This window comes from Nerophis lumbriciformis, linkage group LG39, assembly GCF_033978685.3.
Source record: "Nerophis lumbriciformis linkage group LG39, RoL_Nlum_v2.1, whole genome shotgun sequence".
NCBI lineage: Eukaryota > Metazoa > Chordata > Actinopteri > Syngnathiformes > Syngnathidae > Nerophis > Nerophis lumbriciformis.
In genome coordinates this window covers 19,498,423-19,510,851 of record NC_084586.2, presented here as the reverse complement: position 1 = coordinate 19,510,851, position 12,429 = coordinate 19,498,423, and the positions used below count along the sequence as shown (strand labels likewise).

At 39.0% G+C, this 12,429-nt stretch overlaps 1 protein-coding gene and 1 non-coding gene across 2 annotated transcripts in view; one reads left to right on the top strand and one right to left on the bottom strand.

Moving 5' to 3' along the window:
* Positions 1 to 12,429, top strand: part of cox10 (cytochrome c oxidase assembly factor heme A:farnesyltransferase COX10) — a 216,100-nt gene that overhangs the window by 60,923 nt on the left and 142,748 nt on the right. The window lies entirely within an intron of this gene.
* On the bottom strand, positions 5,055 to 5,182 carry LOC133577969 (U6atac minor spliceosomal RNA). Its single transcript, XR_009811804.1, has one exon. It is a non-coding gene; the product is annotated as a U6atac minor spliceosomal RNA (small nuclear RNA).

Sequence of the window (12,429 nt, the reverse complement as noted above, 5' to 3'; positions counted from 1 at the left end):
TGGCGGTTGCTTGCGTAGAAGAAGAAGCACTTCCTCTTCTACGGGGAAAAAAGATGGCGGCTGTTTACCGTAGTTGCGAGACCGAAACTTTATGAAAATGAATCTTAATATTAATCCATATATAAAGCGCACCGGGTTATAAGCCGCACTGTCAGCTTTTGAGTAAATTTGTGGTTTTTAGGTGCGGCTAATAGTGCGGAAAATACGGTAAGTTGCTTCCTTGCTCTTGGAAGTTTATTGTAGATAATAAATCATGCCTCTCACCTGGTTAGTAGAAGGATGAGTACATATTGTTTGTCAACTCTGACAGCCAATTTAGACCCGGGAATGGTGATAAAGACACGAAAAGACAGTCATTCGTCATCTAAACTGGAATATAGAAAGATTCTATCAATCGGCATCCTAATGACAGCAGACATTGTACAGTAAATAATGTTTTATTATGTTTAATGTGGGATCTGAGCCGAGGATGTCGTTGTGGCTTGTGTAGCCCTTTGAGACACTCGTGATTTAGGGCTATATAAGTAAACATTGATTGATTGATTGATTGGCTCTCATGACGTTGGGATTCGTTTTTGAAATAAATCCGCCGCGTATGCTTAAAATGATCAAAATACGTAAATATTCAATGTTATTTATTACGGTCATACTATTGTAGACTTTTACCGTAAAAAAAACAATGATGTTATTTTTCCATTTACTGTAATACGCCATGAAAACAACCTTATATTTTAGTGTTAAAAAAAAAAAATGCCGGCTCAGTTGCCAGAATTTTAACGTGAAAAAACAGTAGTGCCATTTTTCCATTTCCAATAATATGCTGTAAAAAAATGGGGGGTGTATATTGTAGTGTCCCGGAAGAGTTAGTGCTGCAAGGGGTTCTGGGTATTTGTTCTGTTGTGTTGCGGATGTTCTCCCGAATTGTGTTTGTCATTCTTGTTTGGTGTGGGTTCACAGTGTGGCGCATATTTGTAACAGTGTTAAAGTTGTTTATACGGCCACCCTAGTGTGACCTGTTTGGCTGTTGACCAAGTATGCCTTGCATTCACTTGTGTGTGTGAAAAGCCGTAGATATTATGTGCCTCGGTGTGCATTGTTTGCACAACGTGCGGTACGCTACTTAATATGTCCGTGTGGAAACTCGTTTGGTACACCTCCGTTCGGAACCGAACCCCTCGTACCGAAACGGTTCAATACAAATACTCGTACCGTTACACACTTAGATACCGATAATTTCCGATATTACTTTTTAAAGCATTTATCGGCCGATAATATCGGACTGCCGATATTATCGGCCGATAAATGCATCCCTATAAATTATGTAATGTTTCTCTCTGGCCCGGTAGCAAACGCTTCACGGACCGCTGGTTGGGGACCACTTATGGCGTCACATTAGTGCCAAAAATCCGAGCGCATAAAAACTGTTATCGCGCGCTGATTCTCCACTTCGTGCGCGCGCGAGACACCTTTTTGCGCGCGCGTGGTGCCTTTTCGACCAATTTACAAACGGTTTGCCTTGTTACAAATCTTATTACATGTACCGTATTTTCCGCACTATTAGCCGCACCTAAAAACCACAAATTTACTCAAAAGCTGACAGTGCGGCTTATAACCCGGTGCGCTTTATATATGGATTAATATTAAGATTCATTTTCATAAAGTCGGGGTCCACTTAAATTGATTCATGATACAGATATATACTATCAGATATATACTATCATCATAATACAGTCATCACACAAGATAATCACATTGAATTATTGACATTATTTATAATCCAGGGTGTGGATGTAAGTGTCAAAAAGACAGCCAAAAGAGTTTGATATAAGAATAAATCCAAAGTTAAAATATAGGGTAGAAATGCACCCATTTGCAGGAAATGTAGTCTTGATTTTCAAAATGTTCTTTCAAGGCTTGCATGTCTACATTAAAACATTCTTCTTCATACTGCATTAATATATGCTACTTTTAAACTGTCATGCAGAGAAGGAAATCACAACTAAAAAAATCACTAATTTTTTCATACGGTGTTGATGTGGAAATTTTTGCCTCGGCATTTTGATGGTGTGGACGTGTGGCACCGAATGGAGATAAGCGTCTCGACAGACGTCACAGTATTTGAACAATGATGACGAAAACTGTTTTCTCTGTCGTGTCCGTGTGTCGAAAATTGTTATGCGCTTATTTTTTTATTTGATTTTGTGCGTGGCATATAATTGCTATGCGCAGAGGACGTTTAAACAGTGCGCAATTGCACAGGCGAGCACCTTAGAGAGAACGTTGGTCACACGGCTGCGCTAGCATCACAGCTAACGTTAGCCATGCTGCTACCTCTGCTCGGGGAGGACGTATACGTATGTGACGTATGACGTGACAGTATGTGACGTATGACGTGACAGTATGTGACGTATGACGTGACAGTATGTGACGTATGACGTGACAGTATGTGACGTATGACGTGACAGTATGCGACGTGTGTAAGAAGGTGCGCTCGCTGTCTGTGAGAGGGAGACACAGGAAAGAGTGAGAAGAGCCTGTCGTGTAATGCCAGCAGCTAAAAGCAACTGCGTGGGAATCCACAGACCTTTTAAACTGTCATGCAGAGAAGGAAATCACAACTAAAAAAATCACTAATTTTTTCATACGGTGTTGATGTGGACATTTTTTTGCCATTTTGATGGTGTGGACGTGTGGCACCGAATGGAGATAAGCGTCTCGACAGACGTCACAATATTTGAACAATGATGACGAAAACTGTTTTCTCTGTCGTGTCCGTGTGTCGAAAATTGTTATGCGCTTATTTTTTTTTTATTTGATTTTGTGCGTGGCATAGATTTGCCGTGCGCAGAGGACGTTTGAGCGGGCGCGCACCTTAGCGGCTGCGCTAGCATCACAGCTAACGTTAGCCATGCCGCTACCTCGCTCTCTGCTGGGAGAGGACGTATACGTATGTGACGTATGACGTGACAGTATGTGACGTGTGTAAGAAGGTGCGCTCGCTGTCTGTGAGAGGGAGACACAGGAAAGAGTGAGAAGAGCCTGTCGTGTAATGCCAGCAGCTCAAAGCAACTGCGTGAGAATTGTGGATGTGTTGAAGGTGTGCTGGAAAATGCGGAACGGAAATTAGGGAGCAGCAGAAAAGTGGAATGTATTATTTAAATCGGTGCGTTGGAAAACACGGACCGGAGTTTTTTTTAAAACTGGATCTGGATCGGCATTTTCCCATGCCTTGCCGATACGCAATTTTTGGCAAATATCGGCAGCCGATCCGATCCAAATATCGGATCGGGACATCCCTAACAGAGAGCGCGCAGAAAGGCGTGGCATAGGCCGTATAGGCAAATGCTAAGGGCGCCGTCCATCAGGGGGCGCCACGCCAGTGCCACAAATGTTGGAGAAAAAAAAAAATAATAAATAAAAATTGGTACTATTATTTCTAAATACAAAAACTAATCCCACGTTAATTAAAATGCAAAGTAAAGCCTATTTAATAGAAATATTATTTGTTACAACATCCCCCCGCCCCCCGCACGGTGCGCCCCCTCCCTTCCCGTATCATGACTCTTTTTGGACGTCACCACATCAAAAAATCAACACAAGATGTCAAAACGGCCAAAACTGTCAGGTGCCCAGGGAAGAAAAAAGAGAAAAGAAGAGGAGGAGAAACGAGAAAAGACAGAGGTAGCAGGTAGGTAACGTTAGCCTACATGAAATTATTTGTCTGTTACAGAATGTGATAGTAACCTGGCTTTTTAGCATTAAGCTAATGTTACATGAGTCGGCAATTGCTAATCAATAAATAGCTAGTTCTGTTTTAACGTCGGGTTAATATTGTGGAGGGGGCTAAATTGTTATGGAAAATAATAATGTAACGTTAGGTAATTACAGTACTCCCACCTTACATTCCTCTGGGACATTTGAAGTGAAGTGAATTACATTTTATATAGCGCTTTTTCTCAAGTGACTCAAAGCGCTTTACATTGTGAAACCCAATATCTAAATTACATTTAAACCAGTGTGGGTGGCACTGGGAGCAGGTGGGTAAAGTGTCTTGCCCAAGGACACAACGGCAGTGACTAGGATGGCGGAAGCGGGGATGGAACCTGCAACCCTCAAGTTGCTGGCACGGCCGCTCTACCAACCGAGCTATACCGCACTTAATATAGTGCTTAATAATATAGCACTTTGAATTGCCTTGTGAACAAATTGTGCTCTAGAAATAAACGTGCCTTGCCTAAAGGCACTTTGTCTATATTGAAGGCTTCTTTACATCACAGAGCAAGGAAAATTCAGGCACAGGAAGATTAAATATGAACACATAACTGCACAATAAGAAGAAATACATGAAATCAACTTGTTCCTAAGGCACCGTGTCTTCATGATGTACCGTACATGCTCCAATTAACAGCTAGCAGTTAACAACTATACAGTTTGCACAGATTCACATGCATTTAAGTATTGTGAATGGTTAGCATTCAGCATATGTATTTAGCTCTGCTTGTGCTTTAAAATGTTGGTATTTAATTTAAGTAGATTTATAAACAATTACACCATGACGTCAGCTGCACTATGCGAACACCATTATTGTTCTTTAAGTTGTTATATTCAAATAAAGTTGATTTAAATGTTTTGTCTTCATGGTAGAATTGATCACGCATCCTCTTTGTAGTTTCAGTAAATAAACATTAAAGCGCTATAGTTGGAGCATTTATGGTAGTACACATGTTTTGTCATAAGGCCCTTGAATTAGATTACTTTCAAACTGACTGATATTACAACAAAAAATACACATAAATATATCGTTTGCAAAAGGCACCAAAGCGTGGACAAATGCGAAAATAGGCCTGCTTTAGGATAGAAAGGTTTCTCAACAACAAGGGTGCAATTTATAAACGTTTAAAAATATAATCATTTTGGTTTAGATTGTGTGGACTAAATATGTGCAAAAAATCTGACAGAAGCTCTCAATTCTGTATGTTAAATAGCAATATGTTTTCCTCAAGAAGTAGAGCGCATAAGCAGAGAAAACTAAAAGTATTGAAGAATAATAATGTTAAAAAACTTGGTTAGAGATGCCACGAAGTAGGTGGCAATGCCTTAACCATATATGTGTTGCAGGCCACAGGGGCCATTTCCATCCTTGTCAAGGGGAGTGCTAACCTTCTCTCCTTTCATACAACACGTCATTACTTCAGCGAATACTAGCGTATTTATAATGGTATTCCCGCGGTGCATCTTTACTTACGGTGTCGCCATTTGGCTTAGTTTACTTTCTATAATAAATGTTACGACATTTGTATTAGATATTTTAAGCAGGTGTTTTTTGTTTACATTGTTATTGCCTTCTGGTTAGCTAATGTTTGCCCTGCAGGTAATAGTCACTTTTCCACCCCTTTATATATTAGGTATAGTTGTAAGTAAAAAAAAAAAGGTCAAAGACAAAGCTATTCGGTTTCTTGTGAGTATATACACTTCACTGCCGATGTGGGGGGGGGGGGCGCCACCTAAAATCTTGCCTAGGGCGCCAGATTGGTTAGGGCCGGGCCTGGCGCGCGATAACAGTTTTTATGCGCTGGGATTTTTGGCACTAATGTGACGCCATAACCACTGCTCTGGTGTGTTGACCTGTGAAAGAACTCGTTTTGACTCCCCCCAAATTTGTGTGAAAAAACCCTAACAGTATTATTAAATTAATTCCATGCGCCATAATTGTTCCCAAGTGTGTTATCTGCTTGAAAGCTATTTTGCGGCGAGTCTTAAAAGGTCAAGCGCACGTGGCGATTCTGCCGACTTAACTCGGAGGCGATCCCTTTCCTCGGCGCAGACGCCGCTCCTCAGATCTTGTTGTCCTCCGGCTTCGTTGAAACAAAAGAGCACGTTGATCTTTGACGTCGCCGCCAGTCTGTTGAGAAGAAACGGCGAGTCAGTTCTCTTTAATTGCCGCTCAAGTTAACACAAAGAGGACTTCTCCATGGGCCCTTCTCCTTCAGTATGAATATTTAACTACACCGCCTTGTTTTTATGCCTAATTTATTTAAAGCCTTTTGTCTTTGGCAACCACGGGGGTGCCGGCCCACTTGAACCGGACAAATGTCTCGCAGCCTCAGATGGGAAGCAGATGCTTTCCTCCGATAAACGCCGCGTCCCCAAGACAAACGCCTCCAGTGGACTGTTAGCGGGCACCACGTTATGCTACATTAGCATACTAATAAGTCCACACCGCCATGTTTTATGTCGCAACAATATTTGTGGGACCATAGGGCGCAGCGGATTTTAAGGCACACTTCTGATGAGAGGGTCTATTTTCATGCAAAAGAGGTCATATTATGTTTTTTTCTACATTTAAAACACTTCCATGTGGCCTCCACAACAAGTTTTTTTTGATGTTTTACAGACCGTTTTCAAGCCGCTTCCTGACTGTTGCATACCTGCCAACTACTCCGGTTTTCCTGTAATTAGTACGGTTTTCATCAACCTATTCCGGGTTACGGCTGCAGTGATAAAAAGTACGGTTTTTCATTAATTAAAAGAATATATTTTTTTTAAAGTTTTATTCACGAAATCGCGTAACAACAATGACAATCGACACTGCTTCCCGTAACTTCCTATCGAGCCATTCCGAATGCCATGCGCGAGGCTATTTATAGCACCGCTGCCAAGCACGAGGCACCAGTTGTATGGCGTCACATTAGTGCCAAAAATCAGAGCGCATAAAAACTGTTATCGCGCGCTGATTCTCCACTTCGTGCGCGCGCGCGGCACCATTTTGCGCGCGCGCGATGCCTTTCTGCGCGCTCTCTGTGTACTCCTGGCATCTCTCCTCGCGCTTTCATGTTTCTTTTTGGCACTTTGGGGGCGGGTATGCTTAGACGGCCTCTTCTTTCTGATTGGTCAGGCGAAAAACGCTGAAAAATGCTCAGAGCCAATCAGAAGTATAGCAGGGCGGGTCATCGTCAATATGTATCAAGATTTACGGAGGAAGAAGTGGATTAAAAAAATGTCGCGCGCTGATGAAGGTTATTTCATACCACATAAACACAATACAGGGTAATACAAAATGTGACCCAAATAAATAATAAGACAACAAACACCATAATCCAGTGGTTCTCAAACTTTTTTTGTCATCCCCCCCTTTGGACAAGGGGGAGTTTTCAAGCCCCACCTGCCCCCATCACCCCAACAGAGCGCTAATGCCAAGCTTTAACATTTTCAAATTTATTGAACATCAAGTTGTATACATTCGAACTCAATAACATAAAATAACATTAAGTTCAATAATAAATAAAATAACTGTGCAGCTGTGGTATAACTTGCATCAAGTTCAATAATAAATAAAATAACTTCCATCAAGTTCAATAATAAATAAAACAAAAGTGTTATAACTTTCATCAAGTTCAATAATAAATCAAAAAAAGTGTTATAACTTGCATCACGTTCAATAATAAATAAATAAAACTGTTATAACTTGCATCAAGTTCAATAATAAATCCAAAAAAGTGTTATAACTTGCATCACATTCAGTAATAAATCAAAAAGTGTTATAACTTGCATCAAGTTCAATAATAAATCAAATAAAAGTGTTATAACTTGCATCAAGTTCAATAATAAATCAAAAAAAGTGTTATAACTTGCATCAAGTTCAATAATAAAAAAAAGTGTTATAACTTGCATCACGTTCAATAATAAATCAAAAAAAGTGTTATAACTTGCATCAAGTTCAATAATAAATCCAATAACTTGCATCAAGTTCTATAATAAATCAAAAAAAGTGTTATAACTTGCATCAAGTTCAATAATAAATCAAAAAAAGTGTTATAACTTGCATCAAGTTCAATAATAAATAAAACAAAAAGTGTTATAACTTGCATCAAGTTCAATAATAAATCAAAAAAAGTGTTACAACTTGCATCAAGTTCAATAATAAATCAAATAACTTGCATCAAGTTAAATAATAAATACAATAAAAGTGCCACTTTGCAATCTTTGCAAAAAAAAAAAAAGGAGCTATGCATTTGGCAAGACAGGGCAAGTGACAGCACTTTCCCCCAGGAGAGCCACCTTGCTTCACTGTGAAACAGCACGGCTGTATGATCAGCTCCCATTTCCTCACACAGTGCAGAGAACAGTCGCGCTTTCAGTGGTCGTGTTTTGATCAAATTTACCGCGCTCACAACATCTGTTAAAACCTCATTGAGTTCGGGGCTGAGCTGCCTTGACGCGAGTGCTTCCCGGTGAATGACACAGTGTGTGCCCGTCACATTTTTGTTTCTCTGCAGGCGCTGGCTCTGGCTCGACGACCTTTGAGGTGCGAGTCACAAATGTATATATTTGTGTAATTGTGATCCACACATTAGCCTGCTACCCATCCGCTCGAAAGTTTGTTCCGCTTAGCCCCGCCCCCATTAGTTACTGTTGCTATGTCTGTCAAACTTTCGCTCCTACCGAGAAATATAAAGCCTACAGTAAAAATAAGTACCGGTAATTTCCATTTATTTATATAGCGGATTTCACAGACAGAATCACAAAGTGATTTACAGTGTGTATAGAAAATGAAAGCATAGTAAAAAAAATAATCTAAAAATATAATAATTAAAAAAAAAATTTAAAGTGAAATTTCCTCCCGTTCCTCGCGCCCCACCTGTCATGTCTCTATTCCCCACCAGTGGGGCGCGCCCCACACTTTGAGAAACGCTGCCATAATCACATCTTTCAGCCAGAACTGGTCCACCAGCAATAACATTATTTCATATTTTCACTTCTTCTTGAACATTTGTTTTCTAATTTATGGAATTTCTTTTGATTCAGCCATAAAATTAATGAAATAATCTTTGAATTTTGTTTTTAAAATGTTAAAAATAGCTTTTAATAATGTATTCTGAAACAGTTTAAAATAATCAGAGAACTGACTAACACTGACCCTACACAACTATGTTGCACAATTAAGTCTTTTTTTTTTTAAAGCGAAAAAGGTAATTTCAACAGGTACAGCATCCTATGTCATATCTACATGTAATAAGATTTGTAACAAGGCAAACCGTTTGTAAATTGGTCGAAAATCGAGCAAGTTATGGTCATTTAATTAGTGCATGTACCATTGACATCAATGTAATGATTGAGGCTAGATGTCTGAAGTAAGATGGCTACAACGTTGCTACGCTGGAGAATGATTGGTCAAATGAAAAATGCTCAGAGCCAATCAGAAAGAAAGGGCCGTCTAAGCATACCCGCCCCCAAAGCGGGGAGAGATGCCAGGAGTACACAGAGAGCGCGCAGAAAGGTGTCGCGCGCGCGCAGAAAGGCACCACGCGCGCGCAAAATGGTGTCGCGCGCGCGCACGAAGTTGACAATCAGCGCGCGATAACAGTTTTTATGCGCTCGGATTTTTGGCACTAACGTGACGCCATACAGTTGCCATTGTTTCCAAACGAGCGAACGATCATGGAATCAGCCGGAGAAAAATGGCAAACGAGTCTTAAACCGAAAAGAAAACTGCAGTCATTCCGTGAAGAATATTCAAAAATAATTATCCGTTCCAAAAAGGGTGAAAACTACGCGAATTGCACCTTGTGCAGACAAGATTTTTCCATCGGACACGGAGGAATTAGCGATGTAAAAGACCACGTTGGGACAAAACAACACAAGTCTAATGCCGTTGCTAGCGATACAAGTGGAAAACTTTCAATGTTTTTCGTCGCCCAAACAGATTCTTTGGATGTGATAAATGCCGAAGTTGTATTTACGGAGGCAATACATTTTAATGAAGTAAACCTATAAAGTCCTTAATATTTTTGCAGTGCTATTTCTGTTGAAAAGTTCAAATGATTACATTAGAGATGTGATGCGCCACTTTTCAAGTGTCTGATGGCTTAAATTAATTTTTCATATTTTGAATTCTTTTGAAAGGCTTACAAAAAAACTCCATTTGAATTGTAATTCCATGCTATTGACAGGACTATTAATTTTAATGAAGTTAGCTTACCATGTTTACAGTATGATAATTGTGATAGAAATGTGAATTTTAGGCACAGAATATTTTTTACAATTGAACAAGGCAGTAGATTATACAAGCTTGGACAGAAAGTTAATAATGACACCAATTTTTTTTTTTATGGAATTGTTTAGTACTGTTTTACCATTTGTTTACTGTAAAAAGTGTTTATACTTTCAATGAACAAATTGAAGTCTTGTGAAAGGTTGACAGGATAACTGGCATTAACTGTCAAAATAATTTCAAACTATTGAAGTTATCTTACAGAATAAACATGTCAATCAACCCATATGATTTTTGCTGTAATATTTTTGTTTTGAAAAGTCACTGTGACTGATAGAAAAGTGATGGTTTTAGCAACATTTTAACCTGTCTGAATGCTAATAATCATTTTGCGTCGGGGGGGACCCTGAACCCCCCACCAGGACTTTGTCCTGGACCCTGGCTACTAGGTTTTTCTGATTTCAAAAGTTGGCAGGTATGCTGTTGTTTTGTAGGCGGTCTTATTTACGTGCCTCCACTTCGACTGTGTCTTCTTTGTTGTACCGGTAGTTTTTAAGCGCTTTCATAGCGAGTCTACAGACAGATATGAGTTGGAACTGTACGCTGTTTTGGATGAATGCCCCGCAACAAGAGGATAAAGAAAAAGAAGGAACTTATTGAACACACCCCAAACTACAATGGCGGACGTGCCCGCATTTTTTGGGACTTATGCAGATCCCAAATACAGATCAGCAGGTACCAATAGGCAACAAAAGTTGGTTTTGCATAATATTGTGAAACAAAACGCCGGACAATATGTCTCCCAATAGGTGCCTTTTAAACACACGCCATAATAATACCCGTATGTTGAAACACAGTACATGAGACACCGTGTACCATGTTGTTCCAGACCACAGCAAACGTTATCGAGCTCGCAAAGATTGTCATAAATCCATCAGAAGAAGACACACACATCTATGCCTTTTGGCCATTTGAAGACAGTCATTTCCAGGAGTTATCTCACCCTCTGAGAATACGTTCTACTAATGTTGTAAAAAATAAATATTAACTTTCAACATTTCTGTCAACGGAGATTTGCGTCAGCCTGCGACACATAGTCATTTTGATAGTAGGCAAATATAGACACTTACATCATGTGTTGACTCCATTATAACACTTATATAAGACTTTGAAAGTCATTTTGATAGTAGGCAAATATAGACACTTACATCATGTGTTGACTCCATTATAACACTTATATAAGACTTTGAAAGTCATTTTGATAGTAGGCAAATATAGACACTTACATCATGTGTTGACTCCATTATAACACTTATATAAGACTTTGAAAGTCTTGTGTCGGGGCGGTATAGCTCGGTTGGTAGAGTGGCCGTGCCGGCAACTTGAGGGTTCCAGGTTCGATCCCCGCTTCCGCCATCCTAGTCACTGCCGTTGTGTCCTTGGGCAAGACACTTTACCCACCTGCTCCCAGTGCCACCCACACTGGTGTAAATGTAGCTTAAATATTGGGTTTCACTATGTAAAAGCGCTTTGAGTCACAAGAGAAAAGCGCTATATAAATATAATTCACAATTCACATTTTGATAGTAGGCAAATATAGACACTTACATCATGTGTTGCCTTCATTACAACACTTATATAAGACTTTTAAAGTCATTTTGATAGTCGGCTAATACAACTAATATAGACACTTACACCATGTGTTGTCTTCATCATAACACTTATATAAGACTTTTAAAGTCATTTTGATAGTAGGCTAATATAACTAATATAGACACTTGCATCATGTGTTGTCTTCATTATAACACTTATATAAGACTTTTAAAGTCATTTTGATAGTAGGCTAATATAACTAATATAGACACTTGCATCATGTGTTGTCTTCATTATAACACTTATATAAGACTTTTAAAGTCATTTTGATAGTAGGCTAATATAACTAATATAGACACTTGCATCATGTGTTGTCTTCATCATAACACTTATATAAGACTTTTAAAGTCATTTTGATATTAGGCTAATATAACTAATATAGACACTAACATCATGTGTTGTCTTCATTATATTACTTATATAAGACTTTTAAAGTCATTTTGATATTAGGCTAATATAACTAATATAGACACTAACATCATGTGTTGTCTTCATTATAACACTTATATAAGATTTTTAAAGTCATTTTGATAGTAGGCTAATATAGACACTTGCATCATGTGTTGCCTTCATTATAACACTTATATAAGACTTTTGAAGTCATTTTGATAGTAGGCTAATATAGACACTTACATCATGTGTTGCCTTCATTATAACACTTATATAAGACTTTTGAAGTCATTTTGATAGTAGGCTAATATAGACACTTACATCATGTGTTGCCTTCATTATAACACTTATATAAGACTTTTGAAGTCATTTTGATAGTAGGCTAATATAGACAC